At 33.2% G+C, this 17,186-nt stretch overlaps 1 protein-coding gene and 1 long non-coding RNA gene across 7 annotated transcripts in view; one reads left to right on the top strand and one right to left on the bottom strand.

Annotated features, from left to right (window-relative positions):
- Window positions 1-17,186, top strand: part of LOC126822621 (uncharacterized) — a 182,758-nt gene that overhangs the window by 120,384 nt on the left and 45,188 nt on the right. For 2 of the 6 annotated variants that reach the window (XM_056100910.1, XM_056100915.1), the window contains exon 1: window positions 1,937-2,034. The exons of the other annotated variants lie outside the window; for them this stretch is intronic. The gene's annotated coding sequence lies outside the window, so the exon portion shown is untranslated. Of the gene's footprint in view, window positions 1-1,936; window positions 2,035-17,186 lie in introns of those variants that run through there. 6 annotated transcript variants of the gene reach the window in all.
- On the bottom strand, window positions 11,514-15,707 carry LOC126828532 (uncharacterized). The gene is made up of 3 exons (XR_008788129.1): window positions 15,605-15,707; window positions 13,804-13,891; window positions 11,514-13,020 (listed from the first exon to the last, which is right to left on the bottom strand). It is a non-coding gene; the product is annotated as an uncharacterized LOC126828532 (long non-coding RNA).

Consider the following 17,186-nt stretch of genomic DNA (forward strand, 5'->3'; position numbering starts at 1 on the left):
ACAATCTTGAATCAACCATTCCGACCCTCTGCCAAGGCAGCGGCTGAACTCGGCTGAGTCCATACACTCGTCCAACCCTTTCTTCTTCTCCCGGCTCCTCTCGGCTAACTGTCAGTGAACTCCTCAATATATACCCTTGCACACATGGTCATACATGCAATTGTCTATTTTATCTCGTCACGGCATGCCTACTGACCAATGCATATTCCTTTGAAGTAAAGCGGAGCGTGTGCAACGACCACACGTAGTTTGTAAAGATCATACTGAATCAATTAGATGTTTAATAAGTTCGTGCTTAACAGAAGTTTATATAGAGGTGAAAGTCAAAATTCATATATTGTTAAAACTAGCAGAGTTCATTAAGTTCTATGTACCTAAATGATACTATTCAATTTGGTGAGAAATATAAATCACTTTGTCACACATTGAGATATTAATAGAATAACATGCGTGTAGGAGTACGTGAATCAAACACTATTATTTTATTTTTTTTTTATAAAAACTGACATCCTAAACATGTTCTTATTATCCTTCCGTAATATAAAGTCTTAGTGGAAGTTTTGAAATCATATGTTTAAAATATTTTAAAGATGCATTGTGTAAGATTTGAATAAAGAGCTAACGGTTTTCGCTATAATGAAAAGGAAATATGTTGAAAATTTCAGTCACATTACTTCATTCTGAGAGATGTTACGGAGTCTCGATTGTCATTGCTACCGCTGTTATGATAGTGACTAAAGTCTCGATCATCCACTTTTTAATTAGACCATTAACAGCCTATTATGTTTAAATCCGTTGAAAATCTCGAACACCCGATTCCATCGAGAGTTAATTTTGGTTTTGTCATATTATTAAATGTTTAATAATTTATATAATATTTAAGGCCTAAAGAAGCCTGCAATATCCAGATTTAGGTCTTGTATAATATTCTCAGATTTCTGAATACTACTCTCGTCATCTGAGTCGCTGGCAATAGGATTAGTTTCATTATTCTTCACGGTGTCTTGTAGGATATGTTTTTATTTGTTCATTACAAAATGGCACCTGAAACCATAGATTACACGACTGATGTACCGATTTTAAAGCGTTGACTGTGTATTACATAGTAGGTATTAGGAATCTATATTTTCACGCCATAGATTACACGACTGATGAACCGATTTTAAAACGTTCACTGTGTCTTACATAGTGGGTATTAGGAACCTATATTTTCCCCGCCAAGATAACAACATCAATATTGATTGAAATTGACCTATATTGACTTCTAATTCGTATTTTAAAGTTCGAATATTATGGAACTATTGAGTTAAAAACTTAGCTCCTTTGATACGTTATATATACCCCAAATTTGTATTTCAACGTTCTAGAGTTGTGACATTTTGAGGAAGGGTTTCATTTTGGACCCTTTTTTAAAAAGCAAATGCACGCTTGGCATTCACACCAGCCCGATGCGACACATCATGGTCTACCTTGCTGCGGTGGATGCATGTTTCTAACATGAAATGATTTTTCAAACCGAATCCAGGCTTTGTTGAGTTTCATTTCTTTACTATATAGTTGGTGTTACAAAATATAATAAGTAATTCTCCAGACGGTAGTAATGTCGTCTCTAGTTGATACCTGACTTTATAAAGTCGATGTCGTCATGATATATAACTTTAAATAAAGGGTTTCATCATATACACCGTGTCTTTCTGTCCAAATTAAATAAATGTTTCCCTCAGAACCGAGTTGGGTTTTTGTTTTCAAAGATACCCGACTAAATTCAATTCATATCCTGTTGACTGAGAGAGGGCTTAGTAATATATAGACTGCAGTATATTTATAACTGATGTAGAGGTCACAACGTGTTAGTAGTTGACATCTTTTAGTCATCGGTTTCCGATCTAACCTTATATGGAATTATTATGCAGGCTTTATGAAGTTATAATAACTGCGCATTTTAATATAGAAGGCCATTAGCAAGCCGGTTGTTTGATTGCATTGCTCACAGTTCTATTGGTATACATCCATCTCTTAAAATTCAAGCCGACTGTAAGTGTATTTTTCTTTTATTAATTTGACAATGTTAGATATGGACTGAAAAATTTCAACGACTATATTTATTTATGTATAATTCTGGAGATATCTCAATTTCCAAATTAGCATGTTCTACTAAAAAGCTTTCATACTTATTAATATTGAGTATTTCATTTCGTAGTTTAGCCCGATATATATAGAACTTAGTTAAAATAATTACATGATTAATGAAGATCCATTCAGTATTATTTATATAATCTGGTTTGTTAGTTAAACCAAGAGGTTTGATATGTATTTTAATATTTATCTTTATATTGCTGCGATCTAAGATAGTATGAAAATGATTCCATATTATTTGTGAAAAAGGGCATGAAACAAAAAATGTTCTACATTTTCTATATTAGATTCTCAGAAAGTGCAGAGTGTGTTATCTACTTTTCTAATTTTGAATAATTTATCATTTGTGAATATAATCCTATGGCTGAGATCAAGCTGCCATACAATAGCTACCATACAATAAGACCACTCACCAGACAATAAGGGACAATCAAGTGAGCATACAATAAGGAATTCGCTCCGTATGGGCTAATCCGAGCCTTCGATAAATAAAATAAATGGAAAGTAGTCTATTTTTAGTATATAGATTATTGTTTAATGGCGACGAATTTTTTGCTCAAAATAAAAAGGGTTTCATCTCTTCTAAAGTGTGTTATTTTGAATGTGCCAGAAAATAACAAGTATATTCAAAGAGCCATTGACACTTACTTTACGGTGATGTATGACACGATAATTGGAATTTCGTACTAAGACCCTTATTTTGACATTAAACACTCACCCCACCCCACCACTAGAATTCAGTTAGTGCAGGCTAACTAACTTTGATCAATTTAAAAAATAAAGTATACATGCATTGTGCCTTACAAAATAAGGTATCAACTAAACAAAGGATTGACTTTAATTTTCAGTATAGATATAATTATTTTGGATTAAGTCCCGCATTCTTACTTCAAATACCCCCCCCTCACCCCCTCACCCCCCCCCCACACACACACACACACACACTCACTCACACCCCCCTGGTTCCCTTCAAATTTGATCGTTTTTTAAGGTACGTAACAATGAATGTGCCAGAAAATTATTTATATATTTGAAGAGGGCAATAAACAAGGTTTTCAATGATATGTAACATCATGGCTAGAATTTCGTACTAAGAACCGTATTTTGGCATTGAATACCCCCACCCCACCCCTCATAATCCTAGTAATAGAGTTTAGTACCACCCAAATTTGATCGTTTTTTAAGATAAGTAAATATGAATGTGCCAGAAAATTATTTATATATCTGAAGAAAGCAATAAACAAGCTTTTCAGTGATATGTAACATCATGGCTGGAATTTCGTACTAAGAACCGTATTTTGGCATTGAATACCCCCTTCAGAAATGCTAAAATACGGTTCTTATTTTCTGGCACATTCAAAATAACACACTTTAGAAGAGATAAAACCCTTTTTTATTTTGAGCAAAAAAATCGTCGCCATCAAACAATAACCTAGTTACTAAAAATAGACTACTTTCAATTTATTTTATTTATCGAAGGCTCGGATTAGCCCATACGGAGCGTGATTTCCACTGATTTCACTGAAGACATGGTCATCCAGCGAATTTTATTGTTAAAAAGAACTTTTAATAATATAATTTTATTATTAATCTTTATATTTGTATTATTCCAAATAATTTGATTTTCAGCTTGCGCAATGTTCTTTATATGCGTTGTGTAAATTTTATACCAGTAGGCATAGAGGTTTTTATAAAAAGGGAATGTTTAAATTTAGCTTTTCTGGAAAGTTGCAAGCGGGTAATAAATTTCCACCATATTCAGCCATAATGAATTCATATGGTATGAGCCATGTTTGAACGGGTGACTGGTATATTTTTTTAATCCAAAAAATGTTATTACATATTAGGGATTCTCTTAAGTCAATCATTTTTAATCCGCAATTTTTATTGTTCTGTATAAGAATATCTCGCTTTATTGTATTGTGTCCGTTCCATATAAATTTGTAAAATATTTAATTTAGTTTTTGAATAGTAGAATCCGACACTGGATTAACAGTTGCCGGATAAAGAATTTTTGAAATATAAAATGTTTTAATTATTTGTGTTTTTCCAAGTAAAGATAGTTAATGTTTATCCCATACTTTTAATATTTGTTCTATTTCAGTTATTTTATTTGTAAAATTTAATTCATCGGTAATATGAGTGTCTTTTGAAAAAAGTATCTCAAGAATTTTAATGAATTTTTCGCATAAAACTATACCGGTTGATTTTAATTTTTGCATTAAATTTATATCACAGCTATTTAAATCTATCGCCTCTGTTTTGTTAACGTTAATTTATTATGAGTCCCGACACTAAACCAAAAAGTCTCAATATCTCAAACAAATGTCGCGCAGAGCTAAAATCTTTTAATAATGCCGTTATATCGTCAGCAAAAGCTACAACTTTTATGGATTTACGACAAATTTTATTCCATTTATATTTATATTGTCTCTAATAGCGTATAATAGCAGTTCTATGATCAAATTAAAAAGATTGGATGACATTGGATCGCCATGTCGAACACCCCTTTTTACATGAAAATAAGGGGTTGAAAATCCATTGTTTATTACACAACATGTGATATTTTTGTAAAGGATTTTTATCCATCTAATAAAATTACGTCCGAAACCGTACGACGATAAAGCTTGTATTATGCTATCGAAGGCTTTTTGGAAATCTATAGCCAAAAGAAAGCCTATTATTCTGTCAAAGCAGTCGGAAATACTGCGGGTATTTTAATGAATGTGGCGACCAGGTATAAACGCGGATTGATTAGGGTGTATTAATAGGTTCAAAAATAGTTTTAATCTGTTAGACAAAACTTTGCTCATCAACTTTACATCGACATTAACAAGCGTAATGGGTCCCTAGTTAGTTAAGCATGTTCTATCTTTATTACCTTTAGGAATGAGTTTAATAACTGATTGATTGTGTTACGGATAAAGATTCTTCTTCAAAACTACAGTTATATCAGTCTAATAATAATACATAAATATCAGGCCAAAAATGTCGATAAAATTCAATTGTGATACCATCATTTCCTGGGGATTTATTTATTTTAAACGAGTTTAAGGCCTTCTGAAGTTCGAAGTAGTCAATTTTGAATTCAAATAAATCTTTCTGATAAACATTTAGCCTTTCGACTGGTCTAAAATTTGTTATAAATTTATTTTCCCTTTTAAAACACGAATCTCTGAAAGCATAATTACTTACCTTAAAAAACGATCAAAGTTGGGTGGTACTAAACTCTATTACTATGATTATGAAGGGGGTGGGGTGGGTATTCAATGCCAAAATACAGGTCTTAGTACGAAATTCCAGCCATGATGTTATATATCACTGAAAAGCTTGTTTGTTGCTCTTCTTATATATAAATAATTTTCTGGCACATTCGTATTTACTTGCCTTAAAAAACGATCAAATTTGTTTGGTAAAAAGCTCTTTTACTATGATAAATTGGGTGGGTGTGTATTCAATGTAAAAAAAACTGGTCTTAATACGAAATTCCAACCATAGTGTTATATATCACTGAAAAGCTTGTGCGTTGCACTCTTCAAAAATGGAAATAATTTTCTGACACATTCATACTTGCTATCTTAAGGACGAAATTCCAGCCATGATGTTATAAATCACTGAAAAGCTTGTTTATCGCTCTCTTCAAATATATAAATAATTTTCTGGCACATTCATATTTACTTACCTTAAAAAACGATCAAATTTGGGTGGTACAAACCCTATTAAATGACGGGGGATAGGGGTGGGCCTAATAAAGGTAAAAATACGGGTCTTATACGAAATTACAACAATCATGGTACACATCATTTAAAAGTCCGTTCCTTGGTCTTTTCAAATATGTAAATAATTTTCTGGCACACTTACATATACATATCTTGAAAAAAGATTAAAGTTGAAGAGAACCGGGGGGGGGGGGAGGTATTTGAAGTAAGAATGCGGGACTTAATCCAAATTAATTATATCTATACTGAAAATTAAAGTCAATCCTTTCTTTAGTTTAGGCACAATGCATGTATACTTTTTTTCAAAAATTGATCAAAGTTAGTTAGCCAGCACTAACTGAATTCGAGTGGTGGGGTAGGGCGAGTGTTTAATATCACAATAAGGGTCTTAATACGAAATTCCAGTTATCGTGTCATACATCACCGGAAAGTAAGTGTCAATGGCTCTTTGAATATACTTGTTATTTTCTGGCACATTCAAAATAACACACTTTAGAAGAGATAAAACCCTTTTTATTTTGAGCACATAATTGTATTTATCGAAGGCTCGGATTAGTCCATACGGAGCGTGATTTCGCTGAAGTCATGGTCATCCAGCGAATTTTATTGTTAAAAAGAACGTTTAAAAATATAATTTTATTATTAATCTTTATATTTGTATTATTCCAAATAATTTGATTTTCAGCTTGCGCAATGTTCTTTATATGCGGTGTGTAAATTTTATACCAGTAGGCATAGAGGTTTTTATAAAAGGGAATGTTTAAATTTAGCTTTTCTGGAAAGTTGCAAGCGGGTAATAAATTTCCACCATATGGTATATTTTTTTAAACCAAAAAATGCTATTACATATTAGGGATTCTCTTAAAAGTCAATCATTTTTAATCCGCAATTTTTATTGTTCTTTAAAATAAGAATATCTCGCTTTATTCTATCAGGTCCATTCCATATAAATTTGTAAAATATTGAATTTAGTTTTTGAATAGTATTTGTGTTTTTCCAATTAAAGATAGTTTATGTTTATCCCATATTTCAGTTATTTATTTGTAAAATTTAATTCATCGGTAATATGAGTGTCTTTTGAAAAATGTATCCCAAGACTTTTTATGAATTTTTCGCATAAAACTATACCGGTTGATTTTAATTTTTGGGCATTAAATTCATATCACAGCTATTTAAATCTATCGTCTCTGTTTTATTAACGTTAATTGTAAGTCACGACTCTAAACCAAAAAGTCTCAATATCTCAAAAAAATGTCGCGCAGAGCTAAAATCTTTTAATAATGCCGTTATATCGTCAGCAAAAGCTACAACTTTTATGGATTTACGACAAATTTTATTCCATTTATATTTACATTGTCTCTAATAGCGTATAATAGCAGTTCTATGATCAAATTAAAAAGATTGGATGACATTGGATCGCCTTGTCGAACACCCCTTTTTACATAAAAATAAGGGGTTGTAAATCCATTGTTTATTACACAACATGTGATATTTTTGTAAAGGATTTTTATCCATCTAATAAAATTACGTTCGAAACCGTACGACGATAAAGCTTGTATTATGCTATCGAAGGCTTTTTGGAAATCTATAGCCAAAAGAAAGCCTATTATTCTTTTTTGTTTTGCAAGGTCAAAGCAGTCGGAAATAATACGGGTATTTTCAACACGGATTGATTAGGGTGTGTTAATAGGTTCAAAATGATTTTTATCTGTTAGACAAAACTTTGCTCATCAACTTTACATCGACATTAACAAGCGTAATGGGTCTCCAGTTAGTTAAGCATGTTCTATCTTTATTACCTTTAGGAATGAGTTTAATAACTGATTGATTGTGTTACGGATAAAGGTTTTCTTCAAAACTACAGTTATATCAGTCTAATAATAATACATAAATATCAGGCCAAAAATGTCGATAACATCCAATTGTTATACCATCATTTCCTGGAGATTTATTTATTTTAAACGAGTTTAAGGCCTTCTGAAGTTCGAAGTAGTCAATTTTGAATTCAAATAAATCCTTCTGATATTCATTAAGCCTGTCTTCAGGTCTAAAATTTGTTTTAGATTTATTTTCCCTTTTAAAACACGAATCTCTCAAAGCATATTTACTTACCTTAAAAAACGATCAAAGTTGGGTGGTACTAAACTCTATTACTATGATTATGAATGGGGTTGGGTGGGTATTCAATGCCAAAATACAGGTCTTAGTACGAAATTCCAACCATGATGTTATATATCACTGAAAAGATTGTTTGTTGCTCTTCTTATATATGAATAATTTTCTGGCACATTCATATTTACTTATCTTACAAAGTGATCAAATTTGGTTGGTACTAAACTCTATTACTATGATTATGAAGGGGGGGGGGGTATTCAATGTTAAAATACGGTTCTTAGTACGAAATTCCAGCCATGATGTTACATATCGCTGAAATGTTTGTTCATTGCTCTCTTCAAATATGTAAATAATTATCTCGCACATTCATATTTACTTGCCTTAAAAAACTATCAAAATTGTTTGGTAAAAAACTCTATTACTATGATAATGGAGGGGGGAGAGTATTCAATGCCAAAATACGGTTCTTAGTACGAAATTCCAGCCATGATCTTACATATCACTGAAAAGCTTGTTTATTGCTCTCTGCAAATATATAAATAATTTTCTGGCACATTCATATTTACTTACCTTAAAAAAAGTTGGGTGGTACAAACCCTATTAAATGACGGGGGATATGTGTGGGCCTAATTAAAGTAAAAATACGGGTCTTAATACGAAATTACAACAATCATGGTACACATCATTTAAAAGTCCTTACCTTGGTCTTTTCAAATATGTAAATAATTTTCTGGCACACTTACATATACATATCTTGAAAACAGATTAAAATTGAAGGGAACCGGGGGGGGGGGGGGTATTTGAAGTAATAATGCGGGACTTAGTCCAAAATAATTATATCTATACTGAAAATTAAAGTCAATCCTTTCTTTAGTTTAGGCACAATGCATGTATACTTTTTTTCAAAAATTGATCAAAGTTAGTTAGCCAGCACTATCTGAATTCGAGTGGTGGGGTAGGGCGAGTGTTTAATATCACAATAAGGGTCTTAATACGAAATTCCAGTTATCGTGTCATACATCACCGGAAAGTAAGTGTCAATGGCTCTTTGAATATACTTGTTATTTTCTGGTATATTCAAAATAACACACTTAGAAGAGATAAAACCCTTTTTATTTTGAGCAAAAAATTGTATTTATCGAAGGCTCGGATTAGTCCATACGGAGCGTGATTTCGCTGAAGTCATGGTCATCCAGCGAATTTTATTGTTAAAAAGAACGTTTAAAAATATAATTTTATTATTAATCTTTATATTTGTATTATTCCAAATAATTTGATTTTCAGCTTGCGCAATGTTCTTTATATGCGGTGTGTAAATTTTATACCAGTAGGCATAGAGGTTTTTATAAAAGGGAATGTTTAAATTTAGCTTTTCTGGAAAGTTGCAAGCGGGTAATAAATTTCCACCATATTCAGCCATAATGAATTCCTGTGGTATGACCCATGTTTGAACGGGTGACTGGTATATTTTTTTAATCCAAAAAATGCTATTACATATTAGGGATTCTCTTAAAAGTCAATCATTTTTAATCCGCAATTTTTATTGTTCTTTAAAATAAAAATATCTCGCTTTATTCTATCAGGTCCGTTCCATATAAATGTGTAAAATATTGAATTTAGTTTTTGAATAGTAGAATCCGGCACTGGATTAACAGTTGCCGGATAAAGAATTTTTGAAATACAAAATGATTTAATTATTTGTGTTTTTCCAAGTAAAGATAGTTTATGTTTATCCCATACTTTTAATATTTGTTCTATTTCAGTTATTTTATTTGTATAATTTAATTCATCAGTAATATGAGTGTCTTTTGAAAAATGTATCACAAGAATTTTTATGAATTTTTCGCATAAAACTATATCGGTTGTTTTAATTTTTAGGCCTTAATTTATATCACAGCTATTTAAATCTATTGCCTCTGTTTTGTTAACGTTAATTGTAAGTCCCGACCCTAAACCAAGAAATCTCAATATCTCAAACAAATGTCGCGCAGAGCTAAAATCTGTTAATAATGCCGTTATATCGTCAGCAAAAGCTACAACTTTTATGGATTTACGACCAAATTTTATTCCATTTATATTTACATCGTCTCTAATAGCGTATAATAGCAGTTCTGTGATCAAATTAAAAAGATTGGATGACATTGGATCGCCTTGTCGAACACCCCTTTTTACATGAAAATAAGGGGTTGAAAATCCATTGTTTATTACACAACATGTGATATTTTTGTAAAGGATTTTTTTATCCATCTAATAAAATTACGTCCGAAACCGTATACGACGATAATGCTTGTATTATGCTATCGAAGGCTTTTTGGAAATCTATAGCCAAAAGAAAGCCTATTATTCTTTTTTGTTTTGCAAGGTCAAAGCAGTCGGAAATAATACGAGTATTTTCATGAATGTTGCGACCAGGTATAAACGCGGATTGATTAGGGTGTATTAATAGGTTCAAAAATAGTTTTAATCTGTTAGACAAAACTTTGCTCATCAACTTTACATCGACATTAACAAGCGTAATGGGTCCCTAGTTGCACCCTGCACGTTTCAAGTCAGTAGCTTGAAGCGTATATATGGTATTAGTGTCAGTGGCTTGTGGCACGAAGTAACAGTATATTGTCGCATACATAATATATTATGTCAACGCTTGGGCGACATAATATATTGTGTTGACCCTCCAAGCGTGTTAGCATATTAGACCTGTAGACTCAGTGGAATGTACGCGTCATCAGAGCGGATCCAGGGGTTGGACCATGGGGACTGGTCCACCTCCTTAACAATAGAAAGTGTCCCTGTAAATAAAAGAGGGCATCCTTATCAGAAAAAGGGCACCTGTGATGTCAGAATTTCAAAAAAGGGCACTTTTCTTTCGGATTAGGGTTAGGGTTAGGGTTAGGACACAGAAAAGAGAGAAAAAACAGAAAAGAAAAAAACAATCGAAACTTACACTGAAAAAAAACTTGTGTTGAAAGAACACAAACTTGTGTTAAATTCAACACAAGTTAGGTGTCTCTATTTAACAACACAAACTTGTGTTAAAACAACACAAAACTTGTGTTAAATGTTGAAACAACACAAAACTTGTGTTAAAATGTATCAAACAACACAAAACTTGTGTTGAAACTTGTGTGAAATCTACACAATACTTGTGTTGAAACTTGTGTTGAAATTTCTGAAACTTGTGTTGAAATTTCTGAAACTTGTGTTAAAATTTCTGAAACTTGTTTTAAAATTTCTGAAACTTGTGTTAAAATTTCTGAAACTTGTGTGGTTTCATACAAACTTGTGTATAACCATCATCAAAAACTTGTGTTGTATTTTTCCCCAATTTATATCCAGCATAGCAACCTTTCTATGCAGGACCCCTCTCTTTGCTCTGTTAGACCTGTAAAGTTTGATAAAAGAAGGAAACAAAAAAAAATTTTGTAAGATTATTATTTATTCATAAAATCATAGGAAAAAGTAAATTAATACATCAAAACTAAATAGATATTTGAAATGTTAACAGAAAAACAGAGACTTCAATTCTAATACAAATTATATTGTGTTATATATAATGACCCCCCCCCCACTTTACCCATCACAAAATATAAAATAGCTATTTAAATTGTTTTTTGCCCCACACACTTTACCCATCACAAAATATAAAATAGCTATTTAAATTGTTCTTTACCCCAAAACAAGAACTGAGAATATAAAGATATGTACACAGTATCCCTACCCCATACCCCAAAATATATAATTCAAATATATCTAAATTTAATAACATCCAAACTAAGCACTAATAAGATTAATTATGCACTAAATTGAAACAATTTCAAAAACTGAAAAATGCTACAAAATCACACTACAAGTGATTTGTGAGGCATCTAGAAATAACTAGCATACACAGAAAACTAACAAAAGAAAATTGCTCTATTTTGCAGGAGTAATAAAATGATGTAGAGCCTTTTCCTCATTAAAAAAACCCCAAACAAAATGAATATTTTATAAATAAAAGAAGCAAAGCATCAAGATTACAGGATTGAAATAAAAAAATATCATATGTACAAAAGATTTATATACAATCACAAGTCATAAGCCACAGTGGTTCAGTGAGCATAAGGCGTTGGCCGCGAAATTTCAACTGGATTTTCCGGCATAGTTCCCACTTTTCAGTGTTGGATATGGCAAGGGATAATTGGGTACAAGCCCAGAATCAAAAGAGAGAGAGAGACAGAGAGAAATGGGGTTTAACGTCTACTCGACACAAACTAGATCATTTTGGGACTAACATATGGTTTAATTTTATTTCAATAATTCGCTAGCGCGTAGGGGTCTTTAGCAGTGGGAGGAAACCGGAGGTCCCGGAGAAAACCCACAAGATTGGACAGGCGACCCCACTCCTTGTCTACAACCGGGGATTCGAAACCATGCCAGTTGACTCAATGACAGGAGGCCGTATGATACAGCATGCACGTGCTAACCATTCGGCCATCCACCCCCACCCCCCAGAATTGAAACCAACCCAACTGCGTACACTTTGAAGAACCCTTGAAAATTGAATTATTTGAATCAATGACAGACCTTCTGATCAAATGTGTGCGTGTTAACCATTCGGGCCCCCCTGGGTACCCTTTAAAGAACCCTTGACAGTTGAAATATTTGATATAAGGGTAGGGTAGAATCACTCTAAGAACACAGAAAAGCAGGATATTAAAACGTATTTCATTTCATAAGCAAGGGAAAGTCACCTTAATGTAGGTCAAGGTTTTTTGTAATTCTGGGTGTATTTGATCTACATTTGGTTTCTAGTAATGCCTATTAAATACTTTATGATTTCCGACCAAATTCTAAGTGATTTATATGTCAGTTTACTTGCTATATTATACATACATATTTGAAGAGAATTAAAATCTAATTGTGTTTTGGAAGAAAATTTAACATTAATAACAAAAAATAAATATTTAAAAATTGGGTCAAATGCATTCTTTCCCAGAAGTATAAAATAAATTGATGCTTGGGTTCTCTTGTTGTTATCATACACCAAATACTCTTTCAAGGGTGTTCCAGCCTAAAAAATAAAAAGTAGGCAATAAGAATACAATGTTTAAATAAACAATTTATTTTGCCACATCGAGACTGAGTCTCTATTTGGTTTCAACTTTGCGTAACGCTTATTGTGTCTTGTCCACTTAAAGACCCAGGCAGATTATTATGCTCAAATCAAATGGGTTAAAAGTCAGAAAAATGAAATGAAATGGGGTTTAACGTCCTACTGTTCTGCTCCTATACTGGGCTAATAATGACGGGCATATGCCACACAGTGTGCCCGGGCAGCGGCACTATCATCTATTCTTATATCGAATTCCAACTGCCAGGGGATCTTTTACGTGCATTCCAATATTCGTCTCATCGGAAGGACTAGACAGCTGTCTTGCTCAGGCCAAGTCAGAAAAAAGTCTTGAGATTTGGGACTGAAGTCTCATAATAGGTCAACTATTCACCCGGTTCATACATGTATTGTCTGCAAATCCAGATTCCCTACTACATCATTGGCAGCACCTATTTACTTGGCAATGTCTAATTATTTTTGGACCCATTCTTATTTTATTTCCATTGACAACAAATTGGATATTACCCTTTAAAATCTATTGAAATCTATTTGAAAAGTAAAATATTGTCCATCATTATTTTACTGCTATTTACTGTAATGGATGTGATTGGCAAAAATCAAGCATGCCAAGTACTTGAAATAGCTGAGTCCTAGGCATTGCCCCAAGAAGAATAACTAGATTACCAAGCAAGTGTATAAAACTACTTCCTGATTAAAAATACAAATATGTATGTTACTTACATTTTGCCTGATTATCAAGCTCTGTGAGAAAAGTTTCCACAATATGAATAGCCATTTCCAACTGTTTTTATCTTTCTGATGTAGTTAACTGGAAAAAAACATACTATGTATGAGATGACTTAAATTGACTCAACAGTTAAAAGATGAAAGTTTTAATTTACAGTCTATATTTTACACAAATTTCTGGAGAGAATTAAAATATAATTGTGTTTGAGAGGGATATTTAACATTAAAAACAAAAATAAAATGCAACTGATAACTTATTAGCTTTTACAATCACCATATTCTTTTTCAAAATTATAAGGAGATCACATGGCTAAGAGGGTACGACGCTGGCTCACTAGCCTGGAGGTCGGGTGTTCGATCCCTGAATTGGCTGAGAAAGTTCATCCAGATTTTCCGACGTGTCTTCCCCTTGTCAGTGATACAGGACGGAGGACCTGACAAGGACAGCTGTCTAGTCGTTTGGATGGGATAAAAAAACGAGGTCCTGTGTACACATTGGCGTGCATGTAAAAGATCCCTTGGCAGTTGGAATTCGATATAAGAGTAGGCTGTAGCGCCACTGCCCGGGCAAAATTTCCCTCATAGCACACTGTATGGTGTATGCCCGTCTTCATTAGCCCAGTTTATGAGCAAAACAGTAGGATGTTAAACCCCATTTCATTTCATTTTCAAAATTATAAAATAATTTGATGGCTTAATATTCAAGTATTATGACCAGGTAGAATTAGAGCATAGTTAATTTGAGGCCAGAGCCATTATAGATTAGCCAGAATCCTAATTAAAATAAACTCTGTAATTATATTAGAGAGACATTGTTTCATAAATTATTATCTATTGTAAAGTTATTCCAGTAAGGTATTAAGGATTATATTGTAACTAAAAACAAAGCTAAGGTATAAAAGTCCTAAAAATTGTATATTAAAGAAAAGGGCAGTTAACCACAGGCAGACAGAAGACATACTGAAGGGCAGGTCTCTGATAAGTTATTTCTTAGATGCTGTTCCTTATTAAGTTACCTATCCTGTGGGTCAGTATTATATGTATATATTATCTTTGTTAGATATTGTTACAGAATATAAGATTATACCAAGAGAAGTGAGTTACTGAATTATTGTATGTTCAATCGTACACCTCCAACTAGATTGAACATACAACCCATCGTCGAAGGTTGGACTATAAGTAGGTCCATAAACCCTGGATGATAGTATGTGGTTGAGTTGGCAATAAATATACTTTCTACGGTTCACAATTTTTAAATAAATAACTTATTTTTCCACACGTTGAGTCTCTATTTTGTTTCAACTTTGCATAATACTTATTGTGTCTTTTCAAGTTACAGACCCAGGTAGATTATTATGCCTCAATGGGTCAGAAGCCAGAACAAAAGTCTTGAAAAAAAGACAAAATGAAAAAATAATCATTTAATTTACCAATTATCTCCACTAAGGCAGTGGTGAATACAGTATTGCAAACAGTATTACAATATGATATTAATTATATTTTACAAATTCATGCATTTGAACGCTTTATAATAATGATTATGAAAGGGTGTAACATTGCATCCATCTTATAGTTTTGAAGTCATATAGGTCTTTCGCAGTGGGAGGAAACCGTAGGACCTGGAGAAAACCCACGAGGTTGAACAGGCAACCCTACTCCTTGTCACGTACAACCGAGGATGACAGGCCGTATGATACAGCACGCACATGCTAACCATTCGGCCATCCACCCCCCCCCCCCACCAAGTGTATAGAACCAGTTCCTGATTCAAAAAGCAAATATGCATGGTACTTACATAGCCTTTGTCTGATAAGCAACCTCTGTAAGAAAACACTTCCACAATATCAATAGCCCTTTCCAGCTGTCTTGATCTTCCGAGGTGGCTAACTGAAAAATAATATGCAATATGCAGGTTTCCCCTGAGATCCAATGTACACATTGGCGTACACATAAAAGTTCTCTTGGCAGTTTGAATTCACTATGAGAGTAGGCCATAGTGTCGCTGCCCGGACAAACATTTTCTCTTAGCACAATGCATTAGACCAGTCGGAGCTGAACAGTAGGACGTTGTCTTTAAACCCCATTTCATTTCAGGTAATCTAGTATTTTTCTAGTAAGATTGAAGTCTCTCTACTTTCTTTATATGTAAATATCATATTTGAAATAAGCCATACTTTTATTCAATATGGGGTGGGGCTGGGGGGAATGGTCTAGTAGTTAATGCATTCACATGAAATCACAGGGTCTGTCATTGTGTTAAGTGGCATGGTTTCGATTTCAAGGAGTAGAGTCGCCTGTCCAATCTCTTGAGTTTTTCTCTGGGCCATTCGGTTTCCTCCGTTTGCTAAATACCCATACCAGCAAACGAATTATTCATATCAAATTTAACCTTACCTGTCCTTTTTCCCGAAACAACCTAGCGTCTGTAGGCTAAGTAGAATGGAACAGTGTGCAGGGAAATGGTGGAAACGGAAGAAAGCTAATCGTCGTCGTAGTTGATTACCGGTATGCATATAGGCATAGCTTGGACTACTTGATTCTTCAAATACAAGTACACGTAAGGCCTTGTTTATGTCATTTTTCTCTCTCTGTAGCATGTAAGTGTCATATTAATACTTTACTTGGGATTGTATGTTCACATACACTAATCATTAGTAGGACATTGGTAAAAAAAAAAAAATAGAAAATATAAAAATTAAATGAAATTGTTACCAGTTTTTCTTCAAATTCCAATTCAATGCCAAAATGGAGTCCTTGAACGGTAAATTCTCAATACGGTAATTGCTGCAACTGTAAGGTGGAATGAGTCATATCATCACTGACTGGAAAAAATAATGAAACTATAGAGAAACTTCCACAGACTGATTCTAGTTCCATTATTTATTATTTATTAACTGTGACTGAATCAGGAAAATAGGGGCCTAATAATATTCCACAGAGTGACAGAGTCGGAGGTTGAACGGAGGGTTTGGGGAAAATATCTGCTTATTTGATTTAAGGTTGTTTTTTTAAACATAAATTAGATTACAATTCAACTAACACAAAAGTGTAAAAAGATTTTTTCTAGTCTGTGCCCGCGTTTATGTCTACTCTTGGCAAAATCGTTATAATATAAAAAAAATCATGAAACAAGAATCAAAATGGCCGCCAATCGGGTCTCCAACGCCAATCCAACCTCCCAAGATATAATTTCAAAACAGATTCTTACCTGCTGGTTCAATTCGAACCGTTTCTGCTTTAATCATAATGTGATTCTGTAATGTAAGTATTTGAACAACATCGTAGCGCCGAACAACTAATGTTAATTAAGCATGATTTCAGAAAAATTGAACAGATTTAATAATAACATGCCGAAATTTTTTTCCTGACCGCGCCAT

The sequence above is a fragment of the Patella vulgata genome, chromosome 5 (assembly GCF_932274485.2).
Source record: "Patella vulgata chromosome 5, xgPatVulg1.2, whole genome shotgun sequence".
NCBI lineage: Eukaryota > Metazoa > Mollusca > Gastropoda > Patellidae > Patella > Patella vulgata.